Here is a 17266-nt window from a genome sequence, read left to right on the forward strand (position 1 = left end):
TGCAGAGGAGGGATTTTCACAGAGGAGAGCATTGAGCCACCATCCTCTCTCTCACACACACACACGCACACACACACAAACACCTACGGGTACATCAAGTGTTATCCCATGGTGCCTTGCAACAGAGGGTCAACAAACGGCGGTATTGATCCAGTCGGTTCATTCGGCCAGGCCTGCTGCACCACATTTCCTTTGCATTTATTTGCTTAGGGTTTACAGATTTTACCAGTTTATTCATCTGGATCTTGTGCTGTAAGGATTCACGGTAAGTGTGTCGTTCAGGCGCATAACAGGAGTGAACCAAGTGGGACTTCTCAAGGTAGGAATAGGATCCCTAGGTGACCCATTGACAACAGAAAAGGCAGTGCAGCTGCTTCTGGTTGTGTGCATGTGCTTTCGGGAACATGGAGCTGGGGAGAAATTCTAAGAGAACTGCCCCCAGAATGATCCTTGCAAGGGCATCCCCATGAAGCAGAATCCTTTTTCATCTTAATCTACCTTTTATTTCAAAAAGGTTACACTCTAATTATTTTTATACTTTTTTCATTTTGTTGAAATTTAGTTAGCTAGTCGGCACAGAGAACACAAGGCTGTGTGTCTGTGTGTGTATGTGTAGATAGGTAAGTAGCTTTGCAGCCATTTGCAATTTGGTTTTGTGTGTGAGTCTGTGCTATCCACGTGTGCCAGTGAAGCTTGTTCCTGCCAGCTCCCTGGCATTTGTCTCCTTCTCTGAGTGAGTAACACCAGTCCACCTGTGTGAACCTTATATGCACTCTATCTGAGACTGTGTGTGTTCTCTCGTTGCGTGACTATGTGTATTGGTGGCTGAGTCTTGGTTCTGTGTAATATGTATGCGTGTGTAAGGTTTTGCTTTGTTTTCAAATTTAAGAAAATGTCCTCATAGCCGAGAAGCAGATGTAATGGGGATGTCCCATTTTTTATAATAAAGCTTTTTGTTTATTAATTTAATTTTTTTCCTGGAATGGGTTTAGGAATCACTCATTGCATTAAAATGAGTTGCAGCAGAGACAGAAATGTGACCATCACTGTGTGTGTGAGAAAGAGTGTCCTTCTGTCTGCATGTTTCTTTGTCTCTCTTTCTGGGATGGGACAGAGAAAAGCCCCAACCCATTAAAGTACACACAGTACTGTCTGCACTGACGCAACATCCCACATGCCCCCCCCAATTTCCCCCATTCCGTATCCCCACGGGGCGCCAGGCGCGGGGCGGGTCCCTTTCAGCAAGTCCCGAAACCACAGCCGTCGCCCGTTGCCGTATCTGCGTGGCTTGGCCCATTTCCTCTGTCCTGGAGCCTGGGGCCTGTTGTGCTCTGGGATGAACCACGTTAATGTTTTTTTTTTTCAAGGGGGAGCAGACATACCAAATGAAAGCGCAGGGGAGTACCATGGTTAGCTTAAACCTTGCTGCTTTGTACCACACCTGTGAAGGTAAGGTTTTTTTCGCCCAGGTTTCTGCAGACCCCCAAATGGAGCGTAATTAAGTTGGTGTTCGTAGCGGCAGAGTAAAGATGTCATCATTCTGAGCGATGAGCTGCACCGTCAAACGGATGCATGAAAGAAGCGGGGGGGAGATAATTGGCCATTTTTAAGAAGCGTAATGTATACAGAAACCTGTGTTGCCGCGTCTGTGGCTTCAAACACATGCAGTCTTAGCACCGAGACCGAATCGCAGCGAGGCACGTTTAGGACTTCAAACGGCACGCAATCAAATCCGTACCACAGCGCTGGAATCCCCCCCACCAACCCCAGTCTAAAACTCTCTAAATATCGACGGAGTGGAAGAGAGTCTCTTAGGCTGCTTGACATCTTCAAAAGGCCCACATGGATAGAGGGGGGCTGGGAGGGTGGTAGATGAAATGAGCCGCAGTTTCAAACGTGGAAGTTCTCCGGCAGTGAGGTGGGCTGGCGGAAACATGCTGAGGTGTCTCAGCCGCTGCTACATAGGACTGTAGAGCACCAGAGACCCCTCTGGCCCCTCAGGACAGTGGGTGGGAGGCTGTACATTAGCTACTCTCTTCCTGGCATACGCTAATCACGCATGGTGGCTCCATAATGACAGACCACAGGACAGATAGGCGCAATAAACACCTTGCAGGCTCCCCGGCTCAGCACCCGGTGCCCCTGCAGACCGCTGGGCTGCCCATGTGGCCTGGCACAGCCTGAGGAGAGAGACTGGCGTCTTTGGGTAGTCATGGCTTGGCCAGTTAGCAGACCCTGGTTGTGGACTGTGCTGCTAATTTGAAAAACTGAAATGACTCTGGCCTGGCAGAGCCCAACCAAGTTACCCCCATGTACTTTGTTCCTCCTTCTCTCTCTGCCTTTTCCTTCATCTCTTGTCCATGTGCATCTGCCTCCTTTACCTATGATTTATCTATCCCTGGCCCCCCTCTCTCTCTCTCTCTCTCTCTCTCTGCTGTTCCCTTCTTTTTGTCCTTGATTACACCATGCTGTTGCATCTCCCCCTCCACTCTTTAATGGCCGATTTGCATGCAAACAGCGGCGTCTGCAAAGATGAGAGAGGGTAGGAGAGATTCAGAATGTGCACGGCAGATTGCGTTTGTTAAAGAGATGGGTGGTTGGTAACAATGTGGGGGGGGGGGGGGGGGGGGGGGCTACATGATATTTTGTTGCAGAAAGTCTTGTCTTGGTGTGAGTCTGACTCGGCAGGACTCATCGGAGTCCTTGGCTTCACTCTCTAGCTCTGTGCGGAGGCTGTAGCCATACTGAGGGCCATCTCCAAATGGGGCTGCAGAATCCCAAACTGTCCTGGGCCTCAGCAAATGACGACAAGGGTGCATCACAGAGATAAGTCCCCTATTTTGGGAAAATACAGAAGGGGGGGGGTGTCGTCTGGCTCCCACGGGAATTAGAGTATTGCTGGGAAGGCGGCAGCAGTCATGGAAGCCCCCCCGTGAGGGTGGCACGTCGGCAGGGCTGCGGCTGCCGGTCTGGCCTCGAGATTCCTCTGGGGCGCGGCGCCCGTGAGCTCATGGCTGGCTCAGCTGTCCCTGCGTTGTGGGACAGCCGCCGCAGGCCAGACCACAGGGCTGGTGACCATCACAGGCCTGCCTCTCTTTCTCAGACACACACACGCAGTCATGCTGACACATAGCCACTTCCATTCACACAAACACAGACGTGCCCTCACACACTCACTCGCACATGTAGTACAGAATCTCTGGCACATACATGCCCATGTTCGCAGCCCAAATGACGACCTGCCTGTGGAGGTAAGCACTCAATCCAGGTCACCTGGGCCAGTAGCACAGCTGGAAGACACTGACAAAACAGGCCAGAAAAGAGACATACAGGAGCTGCAGCTCTCAGTGAGGGAGGGGGGGGGGGGCTGCTGTGATCTGCAGCCTAAGTGGGGCATTGGGGGGCATGCTGCCGTTTATACACTGTAGTGTGTGTCTGCATGTCTGCGCGTGCATGTGCTTTCACATGCGGCAGCGGCCGACTGGGGTGGGGGGGGTCTCATCCCACATGGAGAAAGGCACATACTCTGGAGGCGTGTTTATCTGGAGAGTGAGAGTAACTTTACTGTGTCACCTCCCCAAATAAATAGGAATTTTTGATTACAGTAACATGCCCATGAATTATGCAGAACGATTGACGCTCTAAAGATGAAAGGTAACCCTTTGTAACCTTTTCCCCCAGTGGAGGGAAACAAGCTGTTAACGAGACATGCGGTGGGGGGGGGGGGGGGGGGGGGCTCCAACCACGCGCGGTATGGACGGCGACGGCACAGGGTACGGTCTGTTTCTTTCCCCAACCACCTTCTACAAAATTCCAGTTGTAAAATGCAGTGGTTATAATGCCGCATTGCCTTAACTTTGCCCCAGCATTCTGGGCTGGAGAACAGCGAGGCCAGCCTCCCTTAAACACGTAATGTAGCAGAGTCCGCAGCTTGAGTAGCCTACCATTGCTAAACTCATGATCCCCTAACATGTCTGTCGCTGATGCTAGCTGTTGCCGCTTCCCTCCCCCCACCCAGGTATTGCCGAAAGGACAGAACAGAGGCTGGCCATCAAGGGGGGGTGGGTCCACCTACCCCCACTGCTCCAGTACAATTCAACGCAAATGTGCACGAGCATACCTTGCTCCGCAGTAACACACAACGTGCAAAGACATGTGCTGATGGACAGTCCCCCCCCCCCACCTTGCGTAGATATACTCGCTCTCACGCATCCTCACGCAAGCATGTGAACTCACACACAGAGTACCCCCCCCCCCCCCCCGACACACACACACACAGACACCCAAGGCAATTTGGCAAGTGCCCAGCTCGGGAAACTGTACAAAGAGCCATTGTGCTTAGCGCTGTTAATCAGCTTGGTGTGCTTTCTTCCTGGAATGTGTGAAGAAGGGGCCGTTTCGGAGCTGCCGTCTTAGCCGCTCGTTCCCACAGTCTTAAAGACACAGCTGCCCCAAGCTGCAACACTGGCATGCAGACGCTGCAGGGATGAGGACGGGGGGGTTGGGGGGGCACTCAGTGGGGATTACCATACTGTGTTGGTAATATGGCAGCCGAGTAGACTTCCCCCCAGAGACCCTGGCTGGTCACGCGAGGTGGTTTGCAGGCCGTACCGTGCAGCTCCCTCTCGTGCAAAGTGCCACTCCGTCAGAAGAGCACTGGCCCCTGTCGTGCGTAATTACAAAGCAGTCTATGCTCACTTCCTCCCAAGGGCTGAATATCTGACAAGGGTTGAGGAGCGACTGTAGCTGCCACTATCGTGGGGTTGGGGGGCGGGGGGGCGCAGGGGTCACACAGGAAATGACGTCAACAGGAGAGGGATGTCAGCAAGGGAAGGATGCTGACAGGTTTTGGGGCGAAATCCGAAATGCCTAGGACACCACTGGAGAAATCTCAAGTGGGATCGTGAGTTTTTGGTTCTTACGGCACATGGAGGGCATGTGGAGTAGAAGGAGGCTGGTGGGAGACAGATGGGGGAGTGGCGAGCAAGGTCAGGGAGGGACACGCCGGCACAGCGTGGCGCTCAGACGGTGGCCTGCGGTTTTAACGACTCGCTTCATCAACTCGAAAGGACGCCACCCAGTAATCCACAGGCAGAGCTCACGGGTTACACTGTGCGATTACGGTTAAAGACATGGTGCCTTGCTCCGTCTGGTTGGTCCACATAGGTCACGTTCCCCTCTCATGACAGGGAGGCACCAGGATGCTGGAGCGGACCAGCTCCTCACAGGTGCTCAAGAACTTCTCCGCGTGTAGAGGTGAGGGGCGAGAAAATGCCCCCCGCACACACTCAGACACTTCTGGAGCTGATTGGTTGGGTAGAGAGGATATGAGGTTGCCATTCAAGTACAGCCAGCACTGCAATCCCATCATGCACCTGCCCCTCACAGATGTCTCTCTTTAAATATCCTTTGGTTCAGACTCTTTATTCTGTGAGCAGACCAATAACTCCTCTATTTCACAAAAATTGTTGCTTTTACATCTGGACATAATTCTCACCATGATGAGGGGTCAGGGCCTGAAACTGGGGCTGAGACATGACCAGGACACGCATATCAAGACACCATATTCTGGATGGGGAATGTGCCCTGACTTTCTTCAAAGCCTTTTATTTCAGAATTTGCAAAGAAAAAAAAAGTTCATTCTCTGAGTGCTCTTTTAAATGGTTTGTTTGAAGTGGCTTCATTTAAAAAAGGATTTATTCCAGAATTTCATTTTCAGATTTCAGATGACTTATTTCACTTAAGATAGCTTGTTTTTAGTCTGGTGTCTTTACATGTTTTTTTTTTTGAAGTGTGTAATTTTAAATCTTTTTGAAGTATTGATCTTTTTTCAAGTTTTGCTGGATGCACATTTGAAATTTAGAGACACCACAGCCCCGGTTGGCTGCCTTCAGTGCGCCTTGCTGCATGTATCCATATCACTTCTTGCAATCTGAAGGAGGCCTCGTTTGGAATTCTGCCTCTAGGACTCCCTGACTGTCCTGCGAATGTGGGTGCTTCTCTTGCTGTGCTGTAGCAGGCCCCTCACCTCCGGACAGACAGTCCCTCACTTCCGGGCAGACAGCCCCTCACCTCCGGGCAGACAGTTCCTCACCTCCGGGCAGACAGTCCCTCACTTCCGGCCAGACAGCCCCTAACCTCCGGGCAGACAGCCCCTCACCTCCGGGCAGACAGCCCCTCATCTCCGGGCAGACAGCCCCTTACCTCCGGGCAGACAGTTCCTCACCTCCGTGCAGACAGCCCCTCACCTCCGGGCAGACAGTTCCTCACCTCCGGGCAAGACAGCCCCTAACCTCCGGGCAGACAGCCCCTCACCTCCGGGCAGACAGCCCCTAACCTCCGGGCAGACAGCCCCTCACCTCCGGGCAGACAGTCCCTCACTTCCGGGCAGACAGTCCCTCACCTCCGGGCAGACAGCCCCTAACCTCCGGGCAGACAGCGCCTCACCTCCGGGCAGACAGCCCCTAACCTCCGGGCAGACAGCCCCTAACCTCCGGGCAGACAGTTCCTCACATCCGGGCAGATAGCCCCTAACCTCCGGGCAGACAGCCCCTCACCTCCGGGCAGACAGCCCCTCATCTCCGGGCAGACAGCCCCTAACCTCCGGGCAGACAGCCCCTCACCTCCGGGCAGACAGTTCCTCACCTCCGTGCAGACAGCCCCTCACCTCCGGGCAGACAGTTCCTCACCTCCGGGCAAGACAGCCCCTAACCTCCGGGCAGACAGCCCCTCACCTCCGGGCAGACAGCCCCTAACCTCCGGGCAGACAGCCCCTCACCTCCGGGCAGACAGCCCCTCACCACCGGGCAGACAGTCCCTCACTTCCGGGCAGACAGTCCCTCACCTCCGGGTAGACAGCCCCTAACCTCCGGGCAGACAGCCCCTAACCTCCGGGCAGACAGCCCCTCACCTCCGGGCAGACAGTCCCTCACTTCCGGGCAGACAGCCCCTCACCTCCGGGCAGACAGCCCCTCACCTCCGGGTAGACAGCCCCTAACCTCCGGGCAGACAGCCCCTAACCTCCGGGCAGACAGTTCCTCACCTCCGGGCAGATTGTGGCACGTCCAGCGCCGGTGCTGATTATGGGAGTCTCCAACAGCCCAGCCCAAGGTGGGCAACTTGTGGGCCCACCCTGCTGCCAGTGATGTGGGTTCCCTCTGGACCAGCACAGTACACCAACGATCCAATTTCCTTAATCGTCGCCAGCTTAAGGTAGGGTGAAAATCGATGGTGTCTCCTGCTTTATTCTATTTTGTTTCTGCTCTGTCCAGCCACCAGGGTTATTGGCATGACACCATAACGCCATACACAACCCTATATGCGCAGGTTTTCACATGCAGACTGTATCCCAAGCAGGAATTCTGGGACATCACATTTCCCAGAGGACCGGCCCTTTGCAGTAAACGGACCTGATGCCCTAGGGGGCCTCAGCAGGGGGGGAGGGGGGCAGGCTGCCGGGGACCGCGCCCAGCGGGGGGATCTGCCAGATGGTGGGACTAGCAGGGCGCCGCAGGGGAGCCGTGAGGGCCGGCGTCGCCGTGCACAGCGCGCTGCCCGCTGCGGCGAGGCACGAAGCCGGCGTGTTGAGTCGGGCTGGAGGGGGAGTGAGGGTGGGTGTACTTCACATGATGACAGCCCTGCCCCCCATCATGAAGTGCAGCCTTCAGATGTTTGAGTGAGGCCATGACAGTGTGTGAGTCTGTCTGTGAACGGGCCTGTATGATGATGTGTGTTGGTATGTATGATTTTGTGTCAGTGTGTCTGCATATTTTTATGGATGTAAGTATGTGTGCATGTGCTTTGGGGAATGAGGTTAGGAATCATTAATTGCATTTAAATTGCAGTATTAAATATAGGAATGCAGGCGCGTGTGTGTGTGTGCATGCACGCACACGTCCTCTTCCTGCCTCACCGTCACTCATGGGGACTGGCATGGAGACGGGCTGCCAGCCAACGTCTAGACCTGGGGGCACAGTTGGCACACAGCTGGGCTCCAGCGCTGGATCCCAGGGGATCGTCTGCGCAGCCGCTGTCAAGCGGAGAGACCCCTGGGCTTTGGGTGGTGAGTGGGGGGAGGGGCTGCCGACAAAGCTTAAAAAACAACCCCACCATTAGAGTGCAGTCGTTCCCGGTGGAGCCCGGGGGGTTGGGAGAGTGATATTTACCGGCGCTTGTTGTCCCTGATAAGACGAACACAGTGGCCATTCTTACTGCTCTCCCCGCCCCTACGTGACGCACCAGCGAATGCGGGTGTGCCCAGGCATGGTGCTCGCCAAGCCGCACGCCTGGTGGGCGCCGGGCAGTGGCTGCGCTGGGGCAGACGGCCGGTAGGGTTGGCGGCAAGAGGGGGGAGGGGTGGCTGATAAACTCCCCCCCCTCATTATCCCAGCACATGGCTCAGTGGGCACACTTTTACAGGCCTGGGATCATTTTATGCCTCAGCTTTTATCAAACCGCAGGGTCGTTTGGGCTTTTTATTGTTCTTTTTTCACTGTTGTTTTAGGGCTTTTAAAAAAAAAAAAATTGGTGACACCCCAGCTAAGCAGAGAGGCAGTGTACGGGCTCTCAGTGGATGGGATGCTGAGGGGCATGCAGACTACCCAAAACAGCACCCGCCGATGCATTTACCCCATGTGAGCCCAGTGCCCAGTCACCGGTGTCTAACTGCACAGGCCATGGTGCATTGTGGGAAAAAGTGTGGGACCCCTGGTGCAATATGGGAGAGTTGCAAACAAAGCCTCCGGAGCTCAGCATTTCCTGTCTCTCTGTAATAGCTTGAAAGTGTGTGATTGATATTTTAACTGCTCATCAATACAACATAAACAACAGCTAGATTGTTCACAAGAGCAGATCCATAATCATGGAAATATCTGCAGAAATGGAAGGGAAATTTCCCACTTCAGCCAGGTTGCGTAGCCTGGACCACACCCTCCTAGTGTGCACATGTGATGGTGGGTGCCTGCCGCGCATATGGGGGCAGAACCCCAGGTATGGCGTGGCTGCCACACTCACAAAGTAACATCTCTGTCATTCCCTGGCAGCCGAACAGCAGGAAAATATCCCCCTCGAAAAGAAAAGTGCAACAACAGCCGACACCGAAGAAATTAAAATAAACCCGTGGCATGTGCCAGATTCTTAATGGGGACACGTGTAAGCCATTAAAACGACACTGTGGGTTCCTCTCTCAAACAGCAAAAGGGAGAAAGTGATAGAGAGAGAGTGAGAGAGAGACAGACAGACCTCATTTAAAACATTTACTATTCTCAGCATTGCGAGCGAAACCTCAAAGTTTCAGCAGAGATGGAGCTCCGCCTGGCTTCGCTTTGGGGGACAAAATCAGGCCCTCGTAGGGGCCCCCGTCCACCCGGGTACCGCGGCCTCTCTCCCCAGGCCTCCATTGAAGTGCCGCGACTCTCTTTGAGAGGGATCCCACACCCCCTCACCCCTACCCCCAGCCGACTGGGCGGAGAGCCAGCCTCCCACTTGCTCAGAACGCTGTCTGTGCGTGGTGGGAATCGAGAAACGTGCTGGAGCCTGCCCCCCTCCCCCCGTCTCTCTTTCCTGTGCAGCATCCTCTCCTCTCCATGAACTTCTGAAGTTTTCTGCACAGGTGGGCGTTTGGGGTGAGTGAGGTAGGGCCACGGGAGGTCGTACTCATTGAACGAGCTCTCATGCAGGCAGCCAGGCCCCTCTGCCTCTTCCTCCTCTTCCTCACACATACGCACAGTGAGTCTGCAAATAAGGGTGAGACTCATTTTCTCGCTCTCACCTCTACTCCCGAGCACTATGACTTCCGTAGGAACATGCCCTCCTGTCCAAAACAGCCTGAGCTCACCCGGCCTGATAAAGGTCACCCTAACTGGCACCAGGGAATTCCGCCATTTGGGGAAATCCCTGTCCTCAGCAGATATCAGTAGATGGCATTCCATCATCATTCACAACACAGGGATCTCGCTGTAGGGTTTGCTATTCTGCACCTCATCTTCGCAAACCAGCTCTGCAGGGGATGGGTGGTAGGGGAGGTCAAACTTCACACTGCTTTCCCATAGGGCCCCTCTGAAGGGGGGAAACATGTTACAAATATGGGGAGGTTTAGCATTGCAGCCTTGGCTTCTCCATGTGCCGTCACCAATCAACCAGCCCATTGTTTTATTGATTAATAAATTAAATATACATGCTGTACCTTATGCTGCCTCTCTGTACCTGCCCGTTTTATATATATATATATATATATATATATATATATATATATATATATATATATATATATATCTTTATTGGAGATGATTAGACTTTATTTTGAGCTCAGTGTTTTTAGTGTGTGATTGTTTTCCATTGTTCTGCCTTTACATTGTTGTTCTCCCCTTTCATTTTCCCACTCTGGAATGTCTCATGCCAATGAAGCAATTTGAACTTGAACTTCAGAGAGAGAGAAAGAGAGGAAGACAAAGAGATACTGAGCGAGGGAGACGGGCTGGGGGGTGGACACAGAGTGTGTTGCACAATGTCATGAGAGTGGGGTAATTGCTCAGGCAGTGGATTCTTTGGGGGGGGTGAGGTGGTGTCGCGAGCCTCGTCAGACATGTCGGAGCCGGATGGCGAACTGAGATTATAGTGGCAGGGACCGCAGTGAGACTCTGTTGAGCAACCCGCCGGCCCCGCTCGTAAATCCTGCCGCGGCACTGCGCCGATCGCCTCCGGCCCGCCAGGCGGAGCCACGACGCCACCCACCCCCCATCCCCCACCCCCACCAGGATGCCTCACAGCCTAGGGCCCAGAGGGGACTGTGGACTTTGGCTCCACCCGACGCTGCTCAGGCACAACAAACTTGATGTGGGGGGGGGGGGGGGGTTGCTCCTCATTCGGCTGTGCCTTACATTTGCTCCTGTTGCACCTGTATGCAGTCACTTCCTGCAGCTGCTGGTCCCACCCCCTTCCCTTGCGCTCCCCCCCTGCAGACAAAGATCACAGGTTGTCCCCCTAGAACTCATTATGCTGTACAATGCTATGTGTCTCCCCCCACATTCTCATTCCCACTAAAACTGACACAGAGCCAAAGCACTTCGAGGTTGCCGTTTTTTTTTTTTTTTTTTTACATATCTTATGGATCTTCCTCACGTTAATAAATCATTTAAACCACTTCCTCCTTAAGGCTGCTGTCACTTGTGACGGAGCTGGGTGGGGGAGGGGAGTCTCTCTCAAGCTGTACACGACTTGGCTGCACGCTGTGGCACGCCTCACGCCTAGCCCGCAGGGACGCTAACGTTAAGAGTCCGTGTGAAAGAAGGCCAGCGGCTCCCCTCTGTGTGAGCGTTTGTACGACTCCGTCACGACTCGCCCTTCAACTCCCCCTCGAGAAAGCTGGAGCGCCGTGGAATCACGCACTGTTGGACCCTGCCCTCCCGGGGAAGGCAGACCACAAAAGCATGCAAAACTGATTTGCAGTCGGCTGTTGGACCACTGGCAGAAGCGGTCTCCCTCAGCCACCTGGTACTGCAGTTTTCAGCCATATCTGTATCCCTGCAGCAGCACTTGATGCATATTATAGGTTTGGGTGCCAGGCTTATGCCACTGGATGCCCCACAAGAAAATGCTATGATTTTCCTACCAGTCACTCCCCAGCGATCTGTTAACCTCCCCCCCCCCACACGCCTTTTCCCCGACCAACCAACCCCGACCTTGCCCGCGTCACCAAACGACGGCTGCGGGGCTACCAGACCCCTCATTAGCATGCAAGCTGACGCATGGTAAACAAGGTCAACAGGGACTGAAGGTCATCAAAGTGCACCAGAGAAGAAAAAGGGAGAAAGCAAGTGGGGGGGAGACAGACATGCAGAGAGCAGAAGGGAGATAGAGGAATGAAAGAGACAATAAAGGGGGAGAGAGACAGACAGAAAGGATAGAAATGGAAAGATGGAGAAAGACGGTGAGATAGAGCATAGGGGAGACAGAAAGGAGAAAAAGGGATATTAATATTCACATACTCCCAGCGCATCCTAAATATTTTATTACTTCCAGCTGTTTGATGTTAAGGAGGCTCACCAGAGACAACTCCCCCCACCCCAAAACCCTGCTCACAAACCTCCCTTCTGCAGCAGTGTCTCATATATTCATTTATTTATTTACTTATTTATGTGTTTATTTATTATTTCATCTGCATAACTTGCCTTTTTTCTGTATTCATTTGAGAGGGAGAGAGAGAAAGGGAGGGAGAGACAGAGAGAGAGTGACTGCCTCTCATCGTGAGAATAGTCATTAATTCATTAAAGGCATGCCACCCCCCCCCCACTTGGTTTTCTCTCTTCCCTGCATTCTCTCAGCCTGGATGTTTTTATCCCTCCATTCTGTTCTCCCAGTCTCTGCCTCTCTTATCCACCACAGCCTGCACCCCCCCCCCCCCCCCCCCCCCATGCAGACAAACACATACTTACGCATACAATTCATATCTGTTAATAAGGAGATTAACAATGATGGATGGATTCAAAGCAGCTAACTAACAGCAGTCATGGAGTGCAGGGACACTGATCTGAGGACAATCGTGTCTCTGCCAGGACTGGCCATACCGACCTGTCTGTCTGCTTCCTGGGCCTACTGAGTCCCTCAAACTTCTGTATGAGCCCTGCCTTAACCTGCAGGGGACTGCTCCTTCTCGTCTGACAAACATTACCCACAGTATTGCCACTGTGTCCAAGTAACCTAGGCACCACGTTCAGTGCTCTGCGATTTGGGCTCAAAAACCGCATTCTATCTCAGAGTCCGGCCGCCACCTTTTGCTTGATTCTGAGAGAATGCACACACACAAACACGCAAATAAGCAAATGCAGACAGTACACGCACACATACACTGAAGCGCACAGACATCAGTCTGTCCACTTTTTCCACAGACACACAATAAACTCAGCTTTGACAATAAGCGTGAGAGTGTTTTCTTCCTTCCTCCCTTTACTCGTATGTGGGGGAGGGGGGGGGAGGGTGTGGCTGGACTGTAAACAACAAGAACAGAAAATGGAGGGACTTGCAGTGAGGGAGTGCCCTCAGCCGCGGCCCCCTTGCTGATGGCAGAGGCGGCCGCTATTGTGAGCGTCTGCGTCAGCGGCCCCCGCCGCTACCCGGCACTGCCAACCCCCCCTTCACACACAGACACAGACACATACACACAACCTTTTTATTTTTAAACAGACTTTGTAACCTGGGGGTGAAGAGAGAAGCTGAGTGACAAGGGATAAGCCCCTCCTCCGGAATTTTCCGGAACCTGGGCCTGTCCCGGGTGTGTTTATTTATTGGAAGCAGAGCTCCGCTGCCCCGCCGAGCCTGCCTAGGTCACTGTTAGTGCCAGCAGGCTGAGCCACGCGCACGCTGCAGGCCACCGTGTCACACATCCACCTACTTCTCCCAGCACCACACCAGGGGTACTTCGGCACATTCTGGGCCAGGTAATGGGAGATGTCCACCTAGCCGGTGAAACCAAGCCCTCAGTCTTAGCTGCGCCCACCTTCTGTTAGTATTTTTAAAAGCGTTTTCAGCTACACTGCTGACATTTAGCACCATAAGAAAATTAAGAAGGACGGTTTGGAGAGTCTGGATCCAGAGATAGTTGTCTCAGCCCCAGTAATCGCAGGCTAATGACAGCAGAGAGTAAGGCGGACCAGGCAGAGTGTCTTACTGTGTGTCTGCAGACACCAACACCTTGTGTCTGTTCATTTTGGAGAATGGCCAACTGAGTGCCGTCTAGGACAAGGTGTGGGAGAGACCACCGCTGCCAGGGGGCGCTCTGCCCGCCCGACCCCTGTCCCACATGGGCATGTCTGCATGCCTTCCTCCTTCTCCCCTTTCTGATAGAACTCTACATCAAAACCGCATCTCCCTCTCCTCACAAACCACCCCCCGCCCCCCTCTCTCCACCCCCTCTCTCATTAAAACTGCGGGCCTCGTCTTCTAATTAAATCCCACTTGAAAAGTCTTAAAAGTCAGCCTCAGATTGATTCAATTTGCATTTCTGAATAGGGAACATTGCCTAAAAGGATTAATAAATTGGTTGAAAATGCCTCTTTCTGTGCTGTGGCATTGCTGCTTGTAAGAGACCCCCCCCCCCCCACACACACACACACACAGATACTCAACATATGCTCCCCGATCCCCCCCTCCAGCACCCACCAGTAGAAGCTTGCCTGTTTGTTCAAAAACTTTTGTGTCCTCAGAGGCATATCTGCTCCAAACCCGAAACACACACACAGTCACTTTCTGTACCGCGGGCCTGGGCAAAAAACTGTGGCGGCAGAAGGAAGCATAGGAATTATAATAGGAGACAGTACGTTTTTTTGCGCATATTCACTTTGCAGACACCCCGTTTTCTGGCAACTGTCTTGCACTCTCTGTCTGTCTAATGCATGACCCATATAACCTCCAAGCAACTAATACGATTAACTCGCCGGGCAAAACATCGAACTACAGCGGTCGACGATCGAAATCACTGCCCGTAGCAGGCCCGATGAGTGCCGCTCAAATTTGACCCAATTCGGCCTCTAGGTGGCAATGTCTAGCACAGATACCCGACCCTTGTTCCCAAGGGTCGCATGACGCTCTTTACTGTGCTTAGGATCATGGATTATTTACTATATTGAAGTTTTTATTTCGATAACGACTTACCCAAACGGGTGAAAATAGGTCTTAAATCGGGCGCTAATTATAACTTATTTTAAACCCCCGAAGTTCAGATTGCGTATAGTCCTACTTGAGCCAGTTTCATGATGTCAGTTTTACAGGTTTGGTCAGACCTGGGTCCGATCCAGCAATCAAATTAAACAATATACGAAACACACTGGGTATAAATATGATCATGCTGTCTGCCCTGCAGTATTTTATTGGGTCCACAAAGATTTAACGATCTTCACTAGGATAAATGCAGTTTTAAATTGAACGAATTGTGGCATTACGAATTACTGTTTGATAATTAAAATAGACCGAGATGGTGAACACCAGGATCAAACAGGTGGCCCTTAGACAACACGCTGGCGACTGAAATCAAGGGTATTTAAGAGGTAAAACACATTAGATTCGGAACCGAATAAGAAATCACTGCTCCGTCTACGGTTGAAATCTCGGGCTTGCTGCCAAAAAGCAAGCAATTGCTACGGACTCTGATCGATGGACAGCGCTCTCAGCTCACTCGAGGAGTCTTTTAGCAGTCAATAAATAGATCATCAATAGACGTTCCCTACAAATGAGTCCAAGAGACATTACCTAGTCTGCTCTACAGAGACAGCAATTTTAGTCATTCGAAAGTAACCTGCTTATACGCGACTGGGAACGATTGTATCGAATAAGTTAGATGTATATATTAGTTATTAAATTCTCATTATATTTTTCAAGAGTTCGCTATGGATATTGTTGTCGATATTATTGCTTTATTTTTCGAGTATGTATGAGCCTTGGTTTAATAAATTAGAAGTCCTCCCTTTGAAAGAAAGCAGATACATTAACAAATATTCTCTATAAATCAACTACTTCTCGGGGGTTTGCAAAGTAGGATGCGCCGATCTGTTGTTAAATTTGAACCGTTACTTCGACAGACAGGCAGAGTTATTACTGTAATACGGAGTCACACGCTTGGCTGAAGTGCGATGACCTCTGATTAAAACCCCCCCTTGTGCTCCGCTAAGCGAAGACCAATGCGGATCAACACTGACCTCTAGCGTACGACTTGGGAACGTTGAACATTTATTGTCTGAGTATTTCATCAGGAAACAGTCGAAATATGGTTCATTCACTCCCTCTTTCCTTTGTCTGCGTATTTTACATTCACGGCGCGACGCTACAGTAAAAGTTACATGGCTAGCATTTGACACATCTTGGCAGGTTGCGTTTCCGCTGCAGTATTTGGAGCACAGAGAAATGGGTTTGCACCGTGCCAAAACGTACGTGGCGACAGCCTGTTTTTCGTCCTTACACGGCCTTTATAATGACTCCGCCCGCCGATCCGCGAAGTTAATGACACCGAGCAGTTCTGGCGAGCCTTTTTTTGATGCAATGAGGCGCGACAGCCGTGAAGCGGTGGAAATCGGCGAGTGGGATGCAGCAATTAACCCCTTTCACAGCGCGAATTGAAACATAATTGAGTGCGGTTCGCGAGGCGAGCTCGTGGAAAAAAATGACCAGCTGTAAATTTCGGTGAGCATTTAAAACCGACTGGTATGTGAAAGATTTCAAACAATTGCATGGTCTCCTATTGTGCCAGTCTTCGGCACGAAGGATCATTAACTGTACAGAGTAAAAATTGCCACTCGATTTATTTGGGGAAGCCTAATCTTATAACATCTTAAATAGGTCATCTATTGACTCGACACGTCGCTGTCAGTGTATGTATGAATAATCCCACTGGGCCTCATTTAGAGGGTTTAGTGCTAGACTCAGATTAGTAACAGGTTCAAATTCTGGATTTGACAGACTACTAAAACACTGCGAATGAAGAAAATTAATTTAAGATTCTCATCTTGTACCCGCTAGTTCTTGGCTTTAGGACAGTTGATGATTACCCTGGCCAAATTCCTCAGACTCCCCAGGGATGATCAGACTTCATCAGCCTGATTATATAATTAAACGTTCAGGATCACATAAAAAATGTGTGTGGAGTACTGACTTTAAAAGGTGCACTCCAAAAGGCAGAGGGTATTTTTAATATAGGAAAACAGAACGGTTTGTCTTTATTATAGAACTGCATTAAAATAGTTTTACTTTTGGTCATATAAAGTTTAAAAATATATAGTCATATAAAACAAAGCTGTAAATTTGACACCGCTAAAACAAGCTGCATAAATACTCTCGCGTTACGGGGCTGCTTTCTCTAACAGGAATGTCCTATTAGAACAATTTGTTAGCCCTTTATATTCTTCCTTATTACAAAGAAAATTAATCACGACACCAAAAGCACAGTATGTGACCTAGTAAACCTAAGTCTGTGTGGGTGGAGCTGTGCTGCAGTATTTCATCACTTAAAACGTTCATCTATACAAATAGGCAAAGAAATGGTATGTTCTTTTGGATAATAGTTTCAAGTAAGCAAATAAATGTATATACTTGTTTCACTTTTGTACTGCTGAATGTTTTTGGTGACAACCTCAGGTCCTTAAGCACCTCCTACATGTACCAGTCAGTTACAGACATTTGATGCCTGTCAGGGTGTTTTTGGGGTGGGTGGGTACAGCGGGCCAGATATCAGTGCTGGACGGCATCTTCTGGCATGCATGGGGAACAAGAAGAAACGTGTTGG

The sequence above is a fragment of the Paramormyrops kingsleyae genome, chromosome 9 (genome assembly GCF_048594095.1).
Source record: "Paramormyrops kingsleyae isolate MSU_618 chromosome 9, PKINGS_0.4, whole genome shotgun sequence".
Classification (NCBI taxonomy): domain Eukaryota; kingdom Metazoa; phylum Chordata; class Actinopteri; order Osteoglossiformes; family Mormyridae; genus Paramormyrops; species Paramormyrops kingsleyae.